Here is a 20,778-nt window from a genome sequence, read left to right as displayed (position 1 = left end):
TGATTTCACTTTTTTTGGGTATGTACCCAGAAGTAGAATTGCTGGATTATATGGTAAATTATTTTTAATTTTTTGAGGAACTGCCAAATTGTTTTCTGTAGTGGATGTACCATTTTACATTGCCTGCCTTAATTTTTAAGGGACTTTTTTTTTTTAAACTAGTTTTAGGATTCTAGGCTGGCAGTTTATTTTTTTTCAGCACTTTACTGTATGTAATTCAATTGTTATTTGACATATATTTCCTGTTAAAAAGTTAGCTCTTAATCTTAATGTTGTTCCTTTAATATTTTTTACTATGGTTTTGTTTTTCTGCAGTTTTACTATGAGGTGCTTACGTATAGTTTTCATTGTATTTATCCTGTCGGGTTTGTAGAGCTTGAAACTGTGGATTGATGTCTTTCATTAGTTTTGGGAAATAGTTGACTCTGATGTTTAAATATTGCCATTTCCCCATTATAGAAAGACTAGACCTCTTTCTGCAGAGTCACAAATTTAAAACTATTTTCCTAGTAACACTAAGATATTGCTTTCTTCTTTTACTCACATTCTTGCAGGAGAATATAGTGAAGTACGCCAGAGGCTATATGATATGTGAAGACAGTCGTTGTTTTAATGGCTAATGTAATATATGCTTGTGTATTCTTATGTTTAAATTTTTATTCAGCTTTAATTTTTAATGTGATAAATGTCAATAAATATAACCACATATACAAAAGTTCTTGGGGAGATCCATATTTTTTAAGAGTATGAAAATATCCTTAAGCCAAACAGTTTGAGAACTGTTGGGGTAGGCATTTTGACTCTATCCCATATATTTCATATTTTTTATAGTCTTCTGTATTTTATATATTTTTATTTTCCTCTTTATGCTTTTTTTTAAATGGGAAGAGTATTCATTTTAATTATGCTCCAAGGTGTTACAGAGCTAGATTAACAAATTTCAGTCAGTATAAAATAGACTTATTGTCAATATTCAGTCATAATACAACCCAGGTAAATGAATCATTACTTTATACAAGGCTCAGATGTTTAAAATCTATCTTAACTTTACACATGTACTATAAAATGATAAATACTTAAAATGACAATGCAAGGGAAATATTATAAAAATACAATTGTTGTAGACCCTTGTATGAAAGTTCTTTAAAGTTCTGCCTTAAGGAATAATACCATGCTGCATATCAGAACCAAAAATAAAGCATTTTCCTTGAGGTTACAATGCTCAGCGATATACTGGATGAACTCTAAAGTACCATGCCTGACAAGAATCAGAAGAGACAAGGCCTTCAATAATTTGAGAGAAAAAAAAAGAGAGAGGAGTAATCAATTGTCATATGCTGATTTCTGCTGGAATGGCCTCTTTAAACAATTATAGCACTGTGGAAGAACTGAAGAAGGGGACCAGTCTCAGCTTTATATAAAGGATTTCCAAGTCAGCACAAACTCAGACAGTGTTAAAAGGTACTGTTCCCAGTACTCTCCACTCTTCAACCCTTTACATGGACTCCTCGTCCTAAGTCCCTGTTTTTTCTCTAATTTCTTCCTAAGGGCTTACCAAACACACTTTCTGTTTTCTATTATCCAACATACAAACCAAAAGGCATTAAGCAAAACAATATCTGTCAGTCAAGTCAGTTCTAAAGACACCAATTTTGGTATAAGTATTAATCTTGAGATTTACACATAACCATCCTTCTTCCACAGACACTCCCACCTCCCCTTACATATTGACTCCATCCTAAACTGTGAAGCAATATGAAGTCTTAAGATTTTTTTTTTTCCTTCATCAATGATTTGCCTGTTGCCAAGCTGCTTGGTTGGCAGCAATATCAGGAGCTGTTTGGAATGCTTGGTCAGAATATATAAGAAGGATGTGGTCAGTGAATTACTGTAACCTATCAAAGTGAGCTTCTACAGGCAGACATGAAGAATTTACCTTTAGACTTCTCGCACTCATTTCAGAAGGGAGAAAATGTGTCTTAAAAGGGAAAGGAAAAAAATTAGATAAGGAAATACAGCAAAATATTAATACTGTAGTAATAGGAAAGGGAATGCTACCTACATTGTGGGGAAGTTTCTGGCATAAAAATCAAACTTTCTCTCCCATTACTCTTTGCACAAGATTAACAGTTGATTTACATCAAGAGGGGCAGAAAGCCACTAAACACTTTCTTCAAAGGTAGGGAATTTCTTTTTGAAATGAGCATTAGAGAAGGGAGGAAAAGGTAGGGAAAGCTCAGTCAAAGAGGTCCTCAAACATGCGTTGTCTCATTGCTATGTACGCTTCCTTTTCATCTGGTGTCATTTGGGCCACCAGCTCTGGCTTCTGGCTCACTTCGCTGTAGGAGAACGGACGGCCAGCCACCATGACAATGGGGTCATCTGCTCCTTCCTCAAATTCATCCTCCTCCTCATCCTCTTCCCCATGATGTGCAGCCACAGCTGCCGCACAGGGTGGAGAGTCATTGTCTCACTCACTGGTCTCACTCTCAGAGTCACTGCCATTGGCAGTGGTCACAGGAGCAGCTGCCCCCACTGAGCCTGCTGTGGCAGAGGGGGTCTTCTTCTCATGAATGAGCAGTGCTCGCATGACCTCCTCGTTATCATCTGGCCCCGCACGGCCTTCCTCACGCTCCTGAAACGAGTCTATATCTAAGCCACCTTCCTTCATCTCTTCAGAACTATGTGCTCCTTCGATAGTGCTCTCTCTTAACCAAATAGTTCTCTCTTTGGCAGATTTTCCCTCCAGTGAGGCTCGATGAAGATTGTCTTGGTCATCCATGTTAATGACAACATTCTGAGTGTATAAGTACTCATAAGACAGACCTTGGTGGCCCATGCTTCCTGGTGGTGCCCACCTGCCAGGCCAGCAGCTGCAGCCGCAGTTGCTGCACGGTCCTTGCTCTGTTTCAGGGCTGGTATTCCTGTGGGTTCTGGCTCAAGTATTTCATAGGCCAAGTTCACATCCTCTGTCTCTCAAAGCAAAGCATAAATGGGCTCAGTTTGTTCATTAAACCTTGCCAAAAGTGTGTGTGCATCTTTTTTGGGCATTGCTGATTCATCTTCTTTGACCTCTGTGTGGCAGAAAATATAGCGGAAAGTACCTGTCATGGGATCAAAGAGCTGATTATCTTCTAAATCTGTAAAAGTACCCCTGCAGATGGGACATTTGAAGGAGGCCCGGTTGGTGGAATCTCTCTCATCAGTTTCAATCCTCCTTCTCATGTGGTCCAATTTATATTTTACCACATAAACAAGAGTACAATAATTGATAAAGTAGTAGTTGTGGTGAGTGGTTTTCCCATCTGCAGCAGTTTCCACCCTCATTCTGCACTTGATGAATTTGTCTCCCTTTAAATTATTCAAGAGTGATCGAAGTTGCTTCTGATCAAACTTGAGCAGCTCCAGCATGTCCTCCTCTTTCACACAGAGGTTTCAGATCAAGATGTCCAAGGCCAAAGCATGCTCAATGCCATAAAACCCCCGGATCACATACTTGGCTAACTGCTTCAATGCTGCAGGAACCTCGGTGAGGACATCTGGATCTGCCATCTTTAGCAGCAAACTTCAACTTTAAATGTACTGACCAAAGCACATCCTGCATGGGGAGGGCCCTGTGCCACATCATTTAGCCTGTTACCTTTGCCTGAAACACCTTAGGGGACCCAGAGTGAATCCTTGAACACTCCCACTGCAGCTTCCCTCAGTGCCTCCACTACTGGCTTAAACGAGCCGTGCCACTTGTGCGACAAAGAGAACGCCCTATTCCTGCGACCAGCTTTAGAAACCACGTGCTACTTTCCTCTTTATGCTTTAATCTGGATAATTTCTATTAGTTTATCTTCACTAATCTCCTCTTGCTGATAAACTATCTATGGAGCTCTTAATTTTAAAAATAACATTTTCACTTCTGAATTTTCTCAATTTTTAAATAGCATAGATTTCAAGGCTCTGGTGAATTTTCCATCTTTCTGTCTATTTTGTTCTTTTTCCTTTTATTTTTTTTATCATATTAATCATAGACATTTCAAAGTCCTTTTCTCATAATTTCAATATCTGTGTCATCTGTGGATCTTGATTTTCAGTTATATGGTCCTCCCCCTTGGCATGCTTGGTAATTTTGGACTGCATGGAGATAAAAAACTCTTGGAGGTTCTGGGTAACCTTCTTTTCCGTAAGAGAAGGTTAAACTCCCCCCAACCCCGTCTTTTTCGGTAAGGTGGATAGAGTGGCAGTGATCTGAATCCAGTCAGGGTCAGAGCTATGGCTATCTCTGGTTCAGTACTGCCTTTTGCTATAGTCCTTCACATTTTCCAAACAGCGTTGGAGTGATGATTAGGGCCCCTTTCCTCAGGTGGACACTGCATTCTAATCTTTACTCCATACCTCAAGACTACCTAAAACTCTGTTCTGCTTCTATGCTTGTCGTCTTAGCCTCTTGCCCGCTGTAGGTTAAGAATTCAGCGCATGTATTGAGGGAAAAACAGAAGAGTGTTGTGTTTTTCACCATTTTTCCTCTCTAGGATCTTTACCTCTTGTCTCTAATTTATGTCACTTCAGTGCCACAAAACTGTCAAAAGCTGATTTCTCTACCTCTTCTGCTTGATTCCTACACTGGAAACTTAGCCTCTTGTGTGCAGACTTGGCAAATATCTTGGGAAAAAGTGACTAAAGAATGTTGGCACACCCCTTCTCATTCTTCCCCTGGTCTCCAGCATTTTGTTCCCTTAATTTCTGATCATCTTAGCAGCTCTGTAAGTCAACCAAGAAAGAACATCAAAAATAGGTATGCAGAAAGCCTGGATAGGTGTCAGTTCAGATTGGAGCAGGTGAAATGGGAGCATCAAGAGAGAGTTTTCCAGAAAAAGGGGGGGAGATTCCCATAAGAAAGGAATGGTAATCTTAGTATACAACCTGGCTTAAAAGTGAAGAATATTTATATAGTTAAACTAATACAAATGTTGTTTATTGGTTTTAAAGACAAAGTACTGGTAAACCATAAAAGACAATTATGATTCTGGAACAGAATATATATGTTATTAACCCAACCCAGTCAATGTAAAATTCACTTCAACAGTTGGAAGAAAGTGAGGAAAACAAATGAAGAGAAAGTAAAGGGGAGCTAATGCCTCACTTTGCACAATTAGGGGGTCAAGGTAGTCATAGATGATGATGTAAGAAATAAAAGCATAAGTATATTATTAAGAAATAAAAGTACAATATTAAGCATAGTATATTAAATTACAAAAATAACCTTTAGAAAAACTAAAAGTGGTATAAGTATGTTGAGAGGAGAGGGAGGGGGAATGATATGGTATGATGAGGTAAATCTGCTCTGATTATAGCAGAAAGACAATATCTAAACTGATTAAAAAAAAGCAATATTATTATATGTTTTACAGATATGGGCTTACCTCCACAAAATTAAGACCAGAAACATTTTAAAAAGCTCCAAGTGGTTTTCTCTGGAATATTAAAATGGAAATCCAAGAAGCTTAAAGATCCTCAAGCAGGGTAAACACAAGCAACAAAACTACAGCAAGGCACCACAAAAGGAATCACAATAATAGCTCAAAAGATGGGAAGGGGGAAATGGAATTATACTTAATTAATTAAAAAGAAAGCAGGAAAAGAGGAAATCATTTACATTAATATAATTACCTATTTGACTAGGTTTAAGTCTGTTATCTTGTTATTTATTATTCATTTGTCCTATCTGTTCTTTGTCCCTTTTTTTCTCTTTTCTTACTTTCCTTAACTAAATTAGATTAACTGAATATATTTTAGGATTCAATTTTCCCCCACTGTTGTCTTATTCAGTATACCTTTTTGTTATATATATATTTTAGTGGTTGCTGTACGGTTTACAATATGCATCTTTAACTTATTACATTTCCTATTGCCTGAATGTTTTGTGTCCCTTCAAAATTCATATGTTGATACCTTACCCTTCCCCCCCACTCCCCCTGCCAATGTGATGATATTAGGAGGTGGGGCCTTTGGGAGTTAATTAATTCATGAGGAAGTCATGAGAGTGGAGCCCTCTTGAAAGGGATTTGTGCCCTTGTAAGAAGAGACATGAGAGCTTGCTCTCTCTCTCTCTGTTCTCTGCAATGTGAGGATACAGTGAGAAGATGACTGTCTGGTAAACCAGGAAGCTGGCCCTCACCAAACACTGGATATGCTGTGCTTTGATCTTGGACTTCTCAGCCTACTGAACTGTGAGAAATAAATTTTTATGAAGCCACTCAGTCTATGTAATTTGTTATAGCAGCCTGAACTGATTAAGACAACAGTTTGCCTTCAAATGATATTATACCTATTCATATATAACATAAGATCCTTGTAACAGTATACTTTTATTTCCCCCATTGACCTTTGAGTTATAGTTAGCATGTATTTTACTTCTACATATGTTATGAATTCCACAATTCATTGCTATTATTTTTGCTTTAAACTTTCAGTTATCTTTTAGATAAATTTAAAAAATGATAAAAATCTTTATATTTATCATTTCCTATGCTCTTTATTCCCTTGTATATATCCATATTTTGACCTGATTTTATTTCTTTTCACCTAAGGAACTTACTTTAATGTTTCTTGTAGTGCAGGCATGCTGGAAACAACTTCTCTAAGATTTTGTCTGAAAAAAAGAAAATCTTTGTCCTTAGGTTTTGGAGAATATGTTTGCTGGCTATAGAATTCTAGGTCTACAATTTTTCCTTCAGCACTTTGGAGATATCTTTCCATTGTCTTCTTGCTTACATAATTTGGATGACAAATCTGCAGTCGTTTTGTTCGTTTGTTTGTGTTCTTTTTTCCCTCCTCTGTATCCTTTTAAGTTTTTTTTTTCCCCTCATTTTTTTTTTTTTACTGTTTTTCAGCAACTCCAAGAAGCCTTTTCTGATTAATCCAATTCCACAGCAAACATTACGTTTTTATAATGCTGTACAGATTTAGGTGTACAGATTTAAACATTATATTAATTTCTATACAGATTTATAATTACCTTCAATTGTGTTTCCTTGTGTGTTTCTTATTATAGTATGTGCTTCCTCAAAGGGAAACATTCTTGTCTTCATTTTAGTAAATTCTCAATAAATGCTTACTAAGTGAGCCTATGATGGTAAAATGTCCAAACCACCTGGTATAGCCAGTTTTCTTGTTTCTGAGAAAACAGTTTTTTTTTTTTTTTTTTTTTTTTTTTTTGGTACGCGGGCCTCTCACTGTTGTGGCCTCTCCCGTTGCGGGGCACAGGCTCCGGACGCGCAGGCTCAGTGGCCATGGCTCACGGGCCTAGCCGCTCTGCGGCATGTGGGATCTTCCCGGACCGGGGCACGAACCCGTGTCCCCTGCATCGGCAGGTGGACTCTCAACCACTGCGCCACCAGGGAAGCCTGAGAAAACAGTTTTTGTTTAACTTGCCGTGGTCATTTTATTTTATTATTTGGTTATTTTATTACTTAGTAGTCATATTTCTCTTGCCTTTTAAAAGTTTATTTCTTCTGGTTTAGTGTATCATGAACATTTAAGAAAATTACTCCCATTTCCCCTCATTAAGTAAACAATCAAGTTACTCCTTAGATTGGAGAACTGAAGTGTGATAAGCATATTCCATAGCTTTTGGAGAGTGACCTAAACATAACCCTATGGAGAAGTAATTTACTGGTAAGCAATATTTGTTTCTTCAGTGATGTTTGGGGCCATATTAGATTGTCATTTTGTTAACTGAGAATTGACCTGTGTAGGGTGTCAGATTCTCCAAAGAAGTCATATGATCTAGGCCAGATTAACTGATAATATATAATTGATGATAGATAAGTAATGAAAATATGCATTAGGCCTCAGGTAGATATCTAACGAATTATATAACAAACTTTAATCATAGGGTCATTTCTGAAAGGCAGGCAATTAATTTTTCCCAGTTACCCATTGTAAATTACTTAATTCCTTGTATTGAACCAATCATTTGGCTTTAGTGACCTCTGTTTTCAGAAAAATGTCTCTTAACATGTTAAGCTAGTCTGTCTCCAGTCTTTTTTTTTTATCGTGTGAGTTTTGGTATCACTCATTCTGTTAAATTTTATTTTGATTGTTTTAGAACCATTTTTCCATATAAGTCCATATAGATCAAGGTTGTTTCAGATCTTTTTTTATCTTTCAAAGTATTAAAAATAAGATCATTTTAGTGTCATTTATGTAGTTGAACATGTATTTTATTTCTTGGTCTAGGCATAAAGTAAATTTATTGACTAGAGTGGATACTAAAATGACTCTATGTAGAGAGAGTTAATGACAGAAGTAAAGTCTTAATCAAAGACAGTGACCAGCATTTCTAGCCCTATCTTGGAACACAAAGGACTGTACAGCAAGGCTGACTGTGATATGCCAGGGCAATGTTTTGGGAGTATGATCCAGATCATTGGTTCTGGATGCTGACATTTGAAAATGATTTCTTGGTGGTGCATATGTGACCTTGGAATTATGAATTGTCTTAGAATTTCTTTTCAAGGGAAGGAAGCATATAAACGGGAGGGTAAACAAATATTTTGTTAATAATTTGCTGTAAAGATGGTTTATTACAGTTTAATATTAAACAGCTCAGGAGCCCTAAAATTTATCTCACTTGGTTCTAACTGGTGTTTCTTGCTGACACATGGTGTGAATCAACTGTCCTTCCAACTTGAAAAAGCAGAGAGCTCGCTGCCACAACTCCTTTGTTCTAGGGAATTGTTTCCACTGTGCCTTCAAAAAAGAGGGACATTAAAAGCTTTGGCTCATAGCAAGTTCTCTCCAAGTTGGACACAGTTGGGGGGCTGAATCTTGGCTAAAGAAAGTGGGGTTGGTGATTTCTTTTGTATCTTGGATTTTTTTTTTTTTGAAATTGAACATTTACTCTTTCAAGCTCTCTACTTGACCTTATGTGATTAACAGTTCTTCCTTCCCCCTTAAAATGGAACCAGAAAATCTCTTATATGCTGGTGTTTTCCAGGGTTCTCCTTTCTTAGGTCCTAGAGTTGCTTGGGTTTCTGCCCTTCCTCATAGTTGAGTTTTCTTTTGTGAAAATATTCATGTACCTACTTAACAAAGCAAAACATGAACATGGAAGGTTTAATGACAAAATTATGTCTCAAAAGATCTCAGGGCTTCCCTGGTGGCACAGTGGTTGAGAGTCTGCCTGCCGATGCAGGGGACACGGGTTCGTATCCCGGTCCGGGAAGATCCCATATGCTGCGGAGCGGCTAGGCCCGTGAGCCATGGCTGCTGAGCCTGCGCGTCCGGAGCCTGTGCTCCGCAACGGGAGAGGCCACAACAGTGAGAGGCCCGTGTACCGCAAAAAAAAAAAAAAAGATCTCAGAAGACTGGAAAAAGGATTATAATTGTAATAGATAGTAAGTAGTAGATTCAGACTATCAACTGAATGAATATAGCAATGTATTATAAAAACAAATTAAAAGATTTTATGTGACTTTAAGCTCAATGTACAGTATAACTGCCAGAAACACTAAAGCATTAGGCTGTTTTAATAAGGCCGAGTAACAAAGTTAAAGGAGATGAGTCTTATTTTCCTAGTTTGACCATGTTTGATCTGAAAATTGCTTATATTTATAGTGTGCTTTCTGTGTGCCATGTACTGTTTTGAATGCTTTACTTACATTATGCCATTTAATCTTTACACAGCAACTGTATGAAATGGTTTTTATTATTATCTACATTTTATAGACGTGGAAACTAAACTATAGAGAAGTTTAATAACTTTCCCAAGGTCACAAAATTAATAACCAAGACGAATCCAGGAAGTTTGACTTTGAAGCCTGTGCTCTTGCCTACTGTACTACACTGCCTGTTTTGTTGCATTTTAAGAATGTTGACTACTAGAATGTGTCTAGAGGGTAAAAGCCTGAATTGAAAGGCTGTATGTAGAATAGTTGAATAATTTGGATTGTTGAGTCTGGAGAAGGGAAAGGAGGGACCAAGGACTCGTTTTTGGTGGTCCTTTGAGGGCAAAAATAAGATAATTGGTGAAAATTATAGGAAGGCAAATTTTATTTTTTATAAGAACTTTGCAACAGCTATTGAAATGGGATTGGTTGCCTTGTAATGAACTTCCCCTTACTAGAGCTGTTTCAGTGGAAGCTAGACGCAAGTATGTGATAGAGATGTTTAAAAAAAATTGAACTTGTATTTGTGAATTAAGGCCAATCATTTCTGAGGTTCCTTTTTTTGGTACATTTCTATATTTCCATATTAAAGAGAGATCTTTAAAATGGCCTAGTGTATACTGCCCTTAAGCAAATGCTTCTGTGAAAAAAAGGCACAGTAATGATTCCTAATGGAAACATGGTGTGAGAGGAGGGGGTGTGTCCTCATTTATTTTCATCTAAAACATGAAGGGTTTTTTGTAAATAGCTTTATGATATTGGTAGGGAGTTCTTTGCATATCATGTTAGTGGTATAGGAAACAACAGAAAATAGCTTACTTTTCCAATTCACAAATCAAGTTACTTAAATTGAGTAATAGATCAGAGGTTCCATGGAAATAACCATTGAGGCCCCCCTCTTCCCCTCCCATTTGAAGGATCATGAAAGAACATTAATTGGTGAGGTTCATAGTTGCTATGGAAGGGCTCTAGGAAACTGCTGTGTGAGTTTTCGAATAAAAAATTTCAGTGTGTCAAATATATGTATGTTTTAAATACATTTTGAAGTTATGATCAGTAATGAGAAGGTTAGAATATAGAAGAGATACTGAATTTTTAAAATTCCAGAATTCCCTGGCAGTCCATTGGTTAGGACTCCATGCTTCCATTGCAGAGGGGCATGGGTTCGATCCCTGGTCGGGGAACTTAGATCCCACAAGCTGCGGCAGCGTGACCAAAAAAAAAACACAAATTCTGATCAGTGGTGATTGCTTCTTGGGTTTGTAGGTGATAGATTGTGAGAAGAAATTCTTCTCTATTTTTTTACATAATTGTTTTTGAATAATTATTAAAAACTAGGCCCCAGGTTACTCTGAAGTGTTTGTTCTTGTTTGGTTTTTAATTTTAATTAATATTTTATTGAGCATCTACTATGAACCAGGTACTATTCTAGACTTTTAAAAATGCACTTCCTTTTCTCAATTATAAAAGCAATACATGTTTAAGAAAATAAAAAGTTAGAGAAGTAGAAGAAAGTCACAATTGCCTTATTCAAACCATTTGAACCATTCAAACCATTTTGCCATTTGTATTATTTGTATTATTTTGGTGATTTTCTCCTCTGCCTCCTCCCTCTTGTGCTCATCTTCCTCTGTCCCATTTTCCTTTTCTTCCCTCTCATCCTTTTTCTTTCATCTTTTCCTTGATATAACTGTAGCAACCTGGGGAAGGTAGATGTTTTTGTGTACTGGCAATGTCAGAAAGGTTGCTTCATGTGTGAAATGATGATATTGGTAACTACTCCAGTAGGATTATTTTTGAGCAGTAAGTGAGTTAGTGTATGTAAAATGTTCAACAGAGGGCTTGGTACATTATTTTTAAAATGCTTATGTTTCCTGTTGTAATTTTGAGCTGGATTTATCCTTTAATGTTCTGGGTGATATCGGTATAGTAAGATTTCCTAGACTGAGTTGCTGGGTGGTTGAATGATTGGCCTCTAATTTTCTTTGCTTTTCTTACGAATTGGTACTATACGTAACTTTCCCCCTCATGTTCTTGAGCCATCATTACAAACTCAGACTTGCACCTCAGAGTTTTTTCAAAACCATGATCAGGTATAAATCAACTTACCTGTTCCATATGATGTGTGGTAGGATTTCTCTGCATACCCCTGTGATAACCATTTAATAGAACACTTGATCCAGGTCAAAATAGAATAATGAAAATATTCTGCTAAATAGCAGGGCATTTAGCATTGCCCTTTGTTCAGCTCTCTGTGACTGTACATTATGGTGTCTAGTCTGGGTATGAGACTAATGTTTATCATTATGGTACAGAATTCTTGACTACTTTTATGTTCTACCAAATAAAAATCTTTAACAGACTCCACCCTGCCCTCCCCCTTAAATAAAGAAAGACTTTGCCAACAAATTTTTTTCTCTCCTTTGAGAGTTAGCTTGGTAATTTGGAGCATATAACCATGATGTTTGGGAGCTGTTTCCATTGTTGCAGTCTGATTGTCCATGGTTTAATCATCAGTAGTTAAGAAAGAAAGCAAAAAATGGCTCCAGGCTGCAGAGTACCATAAAAACTTTCCACCTGGAAGCAATTTTTTTCTAAAAGCCCTTAGGGACTGCTGTCACCCTTCCCCTTCTATTGGCAACAAGGGCCAGAAATACCAGTTCCCTTCAGAGCCAGGTCTTGTTGCAATTTAATCATCTTCCTTTTCCTAGCTTCCAGAGAAGGTTTGAGGAGAGCTAGGGAAATAAATTATTCCCAGACACTTCTACAGTAGATTTCCTTGAACCTTCTAAGTCCCTTCTTCCTCTAATTCCTTCCTTTTCTATTTAGCATTTTAGCTGAAGTACAAATTATTTGCACTGCTAGAACTTGAATTTACTTTTGAAGCAAGAATGTTTATTATTAACTCTAGTGCTTGTCTTTGGAGAAAGTCTAAATGTTGAAACATTTTTGGGCACTGCTTTAGGCCCTTTGTCGCTTTGTCTTCTCTGTGGGAGGTGGGCATTGTTCCAGGTGTAAACCCTCGAGGAACTCATGGTCCTGTAGGGGATATAGACATGTAAATAAATCATTACTGTGTAGAGTGCTCAGTGTAGTACCCTTTCAACAATATGAACAAATAAACATTTCAAAACAAAAGAGTATCAATTCAGCTTTCCATCAGTGAATGTCAATAGTGGTGGTGCTCATTAATTTCTAGGCTATTATCATGCATTTGTTCAAGAACTTTAAGGCAAAACAGGATGATAGTACTTCTGGTGAAATTTACCTCAAATTACACATGGTTTCATAGGTTCAAGGATGGTTCAGATTTGCACAGTGTCAAAATGAGAGACAGGTGGTAAATGAGGATACTGTGACTGTAAAGGGGTACCATTTATCTTATATGACTTATCAAGGATAGGTCTAGGTGTTTTAACAGAATTTCTCTCTTCATCTTTTTAAAATAGAATTTTAAATATATTTCTTAAAAATAGGCTATTACATGCTGTAACAGGTTTTTTTTTTATAAACATCTTTATTGGAGTATAATTGCTTTACAATGGTGTGTTAGTTTCTGCTTTATAACAAAGTGAATCAGTTATACATATACATATATCCCCATATCTCTTCCCTCTTGCATCTCCCTCCCTCCCACCCTCCCTATCCCACCTCTCTAGGTGGTCACAAAGCACAGAGCTGATCTCCCTGTGCTATGCGGCTGCTTCCCACTAGCTATCTACGTTTGGTAGTGTATATATGTCCATGCCACTCTCACTTTGTCACAGCTTACCCTTCCCCCTCCCCGTGTCCTCAAGTCCATTCCCTAGTAGGTCTGTGTCTTTATTCCCATCTTGCCCCTAGGTTCTTCATGACCATTTTTTTTTTCTCTTAGATCCCATATATATGTGTTAGCATACGGTATTTGTTTTTCTCTTTCTGACTTACTTCACTCTGTATGACAGACTCTAGGTCCATCCACCTCACTACAAATAACTCAATTTCGTTTCTTTTTATGGCTGAGTAATATTCCATTGTATATATGTGCCACATCTTCTTTATCCATTCATCTGTTGATGGACACTTAGGTTGTTTCCATGTCCTGGCTATTGTAAATAGAGCTGCAATGAACATTTTGGTACATGACTCTTTTTGAATTATGGTTTTCTCTGGGTATATGCCCAGTAGTGGGATTGCTGGGTCATATGGTAATTCTATTTTTAGTTTTTTAAGGAACCTCCATACTGTTCTCCATAGTGGCTGTATCAATTTACATTCCCACCAACAGTGCAAGAGGGTTCCTTTTTCTCCACACCCTCTCCAGCATTTATTGTTTGTAGATTTTTTGATGTAACGGGTTTTTAATGTAGTTGAAGTTGGCTTCTTTTGGGAAAAAAATGCCTAATATCAGCATATCAGTAAGCAGGAGAAAAGTAGCCTTCAGTATGAATCTTCAAAGAATGGACTCACAGTCCTATTTGGTGTAAATGTCTCCAGAGAGTGCAAGCTTAAATTCTTGCTGGCTTTATGAACAGTTTCTTAGGTTCTGCCTAGTTTGTAAGGAGGGGAGTTTCTATATTAGGGTATAGTAGTTGTAGTAGGAAGGGAGGTTTTATAGTAGGGGTGTGTTATGAGCTGAATCTTGAAGGATGAGGAGGAATTTCCCAGATAAAGTGATAATAAAGAGATTCTAGGCAGAGGGACTACATAGCACACTCAGGGAACTTCAAGCAGAGTTGTAGAGTGAGTGTGGGGAGTATTCAGAGATAAATCTGTACATGGATGGGGTCTTACATACTATGCTAGGGACTTTGGACTTGATCCTGAGGCAGGACTTAATCCTAAATTGTGGTGTGCGTGTGTGTTTGTGTGTGTGTGTGGTGTGTGTGTTTCATGATTATATTTCATTTAAAGAAGATTACTGTGAGAGAAGTATCGAACATGGATTTTTAGGAAAGTAAGGAGAGGGAGGTGAAAACAGTTGCTTGGAGGAGAGATAATGACGCAGGGCAAGGCAGTAGCAGAGGAGGATAGAGAGGAAGAAAAACATAGAAAAGCTATTATGGAATTAGATTGGGAGGCCTTAGTGATTGATTGATTAGTTGGAGGGAGGTGTGAGGTTGAGTGAGGCGTCAAGGATAACTTATGTATTTCTAGTGTCGGTAACTGGGTGGCTCTGGTTGTTTCAATTGAGATGGTGAATATAGGAGGGATGTGCAGGTTTGGGTAGAAGAGTTAATGATTTTAACTTTTGACATGCACTGTTTGAGATGTATTTGAGGATGAATGGTGGTTGAATATTCAGGTTTACAGGATTTGAAAGATATGCCTTGTTATTGATTTGGGAACCAAAGATGTTTAATTAACAGTGAAAGCTGAAGTATTGGTGATATCTCCGAGGGAATATGAAGAATGAGAAGAGATGAAGTCCAAGCAGGTATTGAGGGCCAGAAGGACGAAGAATTGTTGGAGACTGAGAAGGGGAATGTAATAGAAACCCTGGGAGTAGATATTTAAGAAAGAGGAGGTGGTTAGTGATGGCACATATAAAAGAGGAGTCAAGTAAATGATTTGATTTGACAATTAGTAGGCTTTTATTGACCTTAGCAAGAATAGGTTCATTGGGGGGATGTGGGTAAGAAACAGGTTACACTGGATCGAAGAGCAAATCCAATTTGAGGAAATGGAGGAAGTGAGTATAGACTGCTCTTTTAAGAATCTTAACTGTGAAAGGAGAAAGAGGGAAAGAGAAAGCATACCAGATTAAAATTATTGGAAGAGAGATTTTAATTTAATAGTACTTCATTTAAAAAACACAAAAAAGCGCCAAGTTATTTTGTTAAGAGGGGACATGTTTTGTTAAGAAAAAGAAGTCAGTAGAGCTAAAACATGAAAAGTACAGACATTTAAAAAAGTATTGATTGGGTACAGGGGAAAGGAGATTTTTAGAACATAGGATTAGTCTTATAAGTAAGGTAAGTTGTCTGTTTTATTGAGATAGGAATGCACAAATGTAAGGGTAGATAGAGATATAGATAGACTTGTATATTGGAATGCAGGGAATTAAGAAGATTCATGCCTAATAAGCTTGTATTTTCTTTATGAAATTAGGTGGCAAAAGTAAGTTGCTGGATCAAGGTTGGACTCTTAAAGAGAATGGCAATAGTTTGGAATAAATGTTCTAGTCGTGGAAGAATGAGTTGGCAAAAGACACACCAGATGTTTGGATGCTGCTAACGGTTCATGTATTTGTATAATTAGCTCCATCAGTATAAGGTTCTACACACAACTGTAGTTGAGTCATAAAGAGAATGGCAGCCAGTTCTAAATGTTGGTAGATAGAGCTGAATAGAGAAGAGTGCTCTTCCTCTGTTGGGGGACTTCTTTTGGTGAGGCTTATAGGTTTGTCTTTTTACTTTGAGGATAACAACTTCCTGTATCTTTCATCAATTCTGGGAAATCCTCAGCTATTTCTCCGAATATTACATGTTGTTGTTTTTTTTTTAAAATTATTTATTTATTTAATTTTTGGCTGTATTGGGTCTTCATTGCTGCATGTGGGCTTTCTCTAGTTGCGGTGAGCGGGACTACTATTTGTTGCGGTGCTCGGGCTTCTCACTGCAGTCGCTTCTCCTTGTTGTGGAGCACGGGCTCTAGGTGCACGGATTTCAGTAGTTGTGGCTCGCGGGCTCTAGAGTGCAGGCTCACTAGTTGTGGCACACGGGCTTTGTGGCTCTGAGTCATGTGGGATCTTCCTGGACCAGGGATTGAACCCGTATTCCCTGCAGGCAGATGTCAGGCAGATTCTTAACCACTGCGCCACCAGGGAAGCTGTTTGTTATTTTTTACTAGAGCTCCCATTAAACCCATCCTATTCTCCATGTTCTTAACCTTTCTTTACTGTTTCCTGCTATAGGTTGAGTGTTTTGTGTCCCATCAATATTCATATGTTGAAATCCTAACCCCCAAGGTGATGGTATTAAGAGGATTAAGAGATGGGACCTTTGGGGGTGATTATGTCAAGAGAGTGGAGGCTTCATGGACAGGATTAGTTTTCTGGGCCATTATAAAGAGGCCCCAGAGAGTTTGCTTGCCCTTTCTGCCCTGTGAGGATACAAGTTAGCTGCCCAGAAGAGGGCCCTCACCTGACCATGCTGGCACCCTGATCTCAGACTTCCAGCTCCAGAACTGTGAGAGAGAAATTTTTGTTGTTTATGTTACCCAATCTGTGGTATTTTGTTATAGCAGCCTGACAGACTAAGACATTTTACATCTTTTGTCTCTGTGCTGCATTTTGTATAAGTTTTACGCATACTTCCTAGTTAAATATTGTCCCTTCCCATTTATTAAATTTTTAAATATCAGTAATTATAGTTTTTATTCAGAAAGTTCTATCTTTTCCAGTGTGTCTGTTTTTGTTTTGGTAATTCCCTCATGTTTCTTTAAATATATTACACATTTATTTTTAATTTATACATATTTATTTTCAAGCATGTCTGATTCTGTTGTTTTTGTTGATTCTTGTTTATATGCTTTGTTTCCTTGTGTGTTTCATGGTTTTCGATACTTGAGTTCAGCTCAAAGGAATGTTATTATTTGTGAAAATAATTAGAACTATTGTTAAGATGTATTCCTCTAGAGAAGCTTTTCCTTTTCTTCAGTCAGTTTTCTGGGGTACTAACAACCAGACTTTTAAAATAAATTCTCAATTTGAGATATCTCAGACCACACAGGTAATATTAAGTATGAACATGGGCCCTCACTTTGGGTGAGAAGGCCAGGTTGTGGCTTCAAATTATCCCAGGAGTACGTCTCCCCGCTTCCCTGCCCAAAACAAGGAAGTTTCCTTTCAGCCACCTTTTATGGGGAAGAATTTTTCTACATCTTTCACTAAGGGTGTAGCCCTTGGGTGTCTTGGCTTTATTCACTTGGAGGCCTCTCATTGGACTCCCCATCTCTTGTGGGCCCTAGGTTTTGTCTCTTGTTCTCTATATAGCTATAAAATAGAAGCATTAGGGGCTTCCCTGGTGGTGCAGTGGTTGAGAGTCCGCCTGCCGATGCAGGGGACACGGGTTCGTGCCCTGATCTGGGAAGATCCCACATGCCACAGAGCGGCTAGGCCCGTGAGCCATGGCCGCTGAGCCTGCGCGTCCGGAGCCTGTGCTCCGCAACGGGAGAGGCCACAACAGTGAGAGGCCTGCGTACAGCAAAAAAAAAAAAAAAAAAAAGAAGCATTAGGTTATAAGGGATTGGTAGAATCTGGAGTCCTGTTCTAGTTTTGTTTTAGCCTCTGGAAATTTTCCTTATTTTCTTTTTTGCTTAGCCACGCACTAAAAAAGATTTAGAAACTTAATGCAGCAGTTTTAGAAGTTTAGTAGTAGAAAGGTTTTTCATGGTATATCCGGTCTTACATATTGTCCATGGAACTTTATCCTGTTTTGCCTACTTAGTTCTCCATCATGTTTTAGGGTGGAAACTATTCTCATACCTTTTATCCATCCTCCTTTCAGGGTCTTCATTGCTTATAGACTTAAGGTGTCTTAAATTGTGATCATTTATGGCCATGGGGTGTGAAATTAGACCAGGAATTGAATGTGATGTTGGCAAGTCTGGTTCTTTCTCAGAAAATCAGAAAAGTATGTGCGTGTGTGTTTGTTTCATGCATGTGTGTGTGTATCACAGATGCATACATATAGCATACACACTATATAACATACATATATGTGTATATAATGTGTACTTATGTAGGTACATACATACTATACACAACATACACATTTACAAATGACGTCACATTTATTATAGTTTGATTTAGTGATTCTGGGAAACTTGGCTGGTCTAATTTTGTTAGACCCACATTAAATCTACATGCATAAGGAGACCAGGACTATTCACTTAAGTGTTTCTAATACCTGTCCCCCATTGGTTTGTTTTTCTGTGTGAATACCTTTATGATCGCTGTCACTGGAACCATAATGATAATTTTAAGTGTGGAGAATCTGAAGCATTTCTTCAATTAATAGGCAGTCTTTTACAATATTTTCATAGCTCTTCAGAGCAATTATTTAAATTAAATACTTAAATCTTTTGTAAAGGATCTTGAAGAGTTCTACTAACATACACTAGATTCAGACACATTATGATGGTGGTGGATAGTAAGTGAATCAGTAGTTTCATTTTGTTCTAGCTTTACCTGTTTAAGTGTTAAACTTGACACTTTGAATTCCATGCAGTGAAACTGGAGCTAATCTACCAGTGTTAATTATAACCCTGTATATACCAACCGTATTAGATTCAATCAGTATCACCAGGCTGTAGATGGAGTATTTCTTTTATTTGGCAGTAGCATCTGAAACCCAACTTTTAGCTGTCAGATTTTATGACCACCACTGAAAGCTGCAAAGAAATAAATCTTATTGCACTTAATGCAAATTGATACAGAGGCCAAGATGAAGCCACTAACATATCTTGTAGTGCTTTTGTGTCTTCAGTTGCTTATGCTGATTAATTGTTCTAACAGTGTGACATTATCATGGTAGTAGTTAGAGCAGTCTTCATATCCTTAATTTGGAGTTTTCTTGCTTTCGTTAGTTTATTTCCTAATAGTCTGTTGTTGATTTGACTGATGTTTTGTGACAAGGTCCCCTTCTCCACTTTCCTGTGCTATTTAACCAATACCTGGGTTTTAGTAGGCTCTTTGGCTAGGTGCCATTTGAAACTTCTCTACCCTGTTTTTATCCCTTTGAAAATAGCCATCATGGAAGTGTGGGGTTCCCTTCCTGCCTTGAGGGAGAGTTCCATCACAACTTCTTTTGGTTGCGTGGGCTATCTTAGTGAAGCCAGTTGGATACCTTGGTATTTGCAAAGTGGGAAAAGGATTTGAATGTATTTGGTCTCCTGTGGCAGTACAAAAACATTTGGGTGTAGTCTTCAGCTTAGACTTCATCAATTAGCATATGCTTCCCCTGTCATGGATGGTGATATACAGTGATCTACTTTCACATTTTGCACTCAGAGCATCCAAATTACCATAGTAAGGTCTGAATTAAATTGATAGACAAACTGAAGTAAGGAAGGGAAGGGGACTTTAAAATCCTCTTGACCTCCTGCAGTTTCTCTTTCAACATCCTGCTCAAATCTGTTTTTCTACTTTATTTTTAACTTTTGGAATAAACAAATACTAATGATGCTTTTATGGAGCTTAATAAGAAGAAAATGTTTCAGGACTAAAACCATGACAGAAGTTAAAAAACATATATGTGAAAAAGAAAAGAACAAAAATTCTGGAATTTTTTCTTGGACTAATCAAAAACAAAAGCAAAATGTTCAGTCTTTTGTGTCTTGAAGTTCTCCTTGGTTCTGAAAACATCTCAACAGATAAACTGTGTTTGATATGATACTCTTTTGCATCCATTTTTGAGGCAGTCAGAAACCCACATGTTAGTTTCCTACCCTTACTTCTCTTTCTCTATCTTTAGCATACATGGAGGATCTCCTCTGTGCCAGGCTCTGTGCTATAAGCTGGAGATAAAATGGGTAAGACACAGTCTCAACACACAGGAGATTAACATTTTGGTGTGGGGAAACTGACAAGTGAATGGGTAATCAGAATATAGTTAAATAGATTCTGTGATGGCATTAATAACAAAGGAGGAACACATAACAGAGTCTATGTGATTAGAGAAGGTTTCCAGAAAAAGTAAGGTGCAAGCTGAGATTTGAAGAGTGGATTGAGAGTTAACTCTTAACTAAGAAGAAAACCAGAAAGAGCAGTCTAGGTCCTGGAAACAGGATTCCTTAGCCATGTTTAGACTTTGACTGGTTGCTGGTTGTTTCTTTGATTTGCCTGCTACCTTTGAAGAATGAACAGTGTTGTGCATTTAGGATACTTTGTTTTGAAAGTAGCAGACTATTGAGACAAAGTGGAAATAGGAAGTTTCCCTTAAAATAGGAAATTTATTAATGCACATAACATGAAGGCTGGAGATAGGACTGTTTCAGGATTGGCTCATCATCAAGGACCCAGTTGTTTTCCATCTTTCCCCTTTGCAATCTTCAGATTATTGGCAATATCTCCTCTCTTCTCAGGATGGTTGCTTCATCCCTAAGCATTGTATAGGACAATGTCCAAAGTAGG

At 37.7% G+C, this 20,778-nt stretch overlaps 1 protein-coding gene and 1 pseudogene across 2 annotated transcripts in view; one reads left to right on the top strand and one right to left on the bottom strand.

Moving 5' to 3' along the window:
• EXOC6B (exocyst complex component 6B) overlaps positions 1 to 20,778 on the top strand; it is a 711,196-nt gene that overhangs the window by 58,960 nt on the left and 631,458 nt on the right. The window lies entirely within an intron of this gene.
• Positions 2,237 to 3,572, bottom strand: LOC309833707 (general transcription factor IIE subunit 1-like; annotated as a pseudogene). The gene has a single exon. The product of its transcript is annotated as a general transcription factor IIE subunit 1-like (transcript).

The sequence above is a fragment of the Grampus griseus genome, assembly GCF_964374135.1.
Source record: "Grampus griseus genome assembly, chromosome: 15".
NCBI lineage: Eukaryota > Metazoa > Chordata > Mammalia > Artiodactyla > Delphinidae > Grampus > Grampus griseus.
This window is presented reverse-complemented; position numbering and strand designations above follow the sequence as displayed.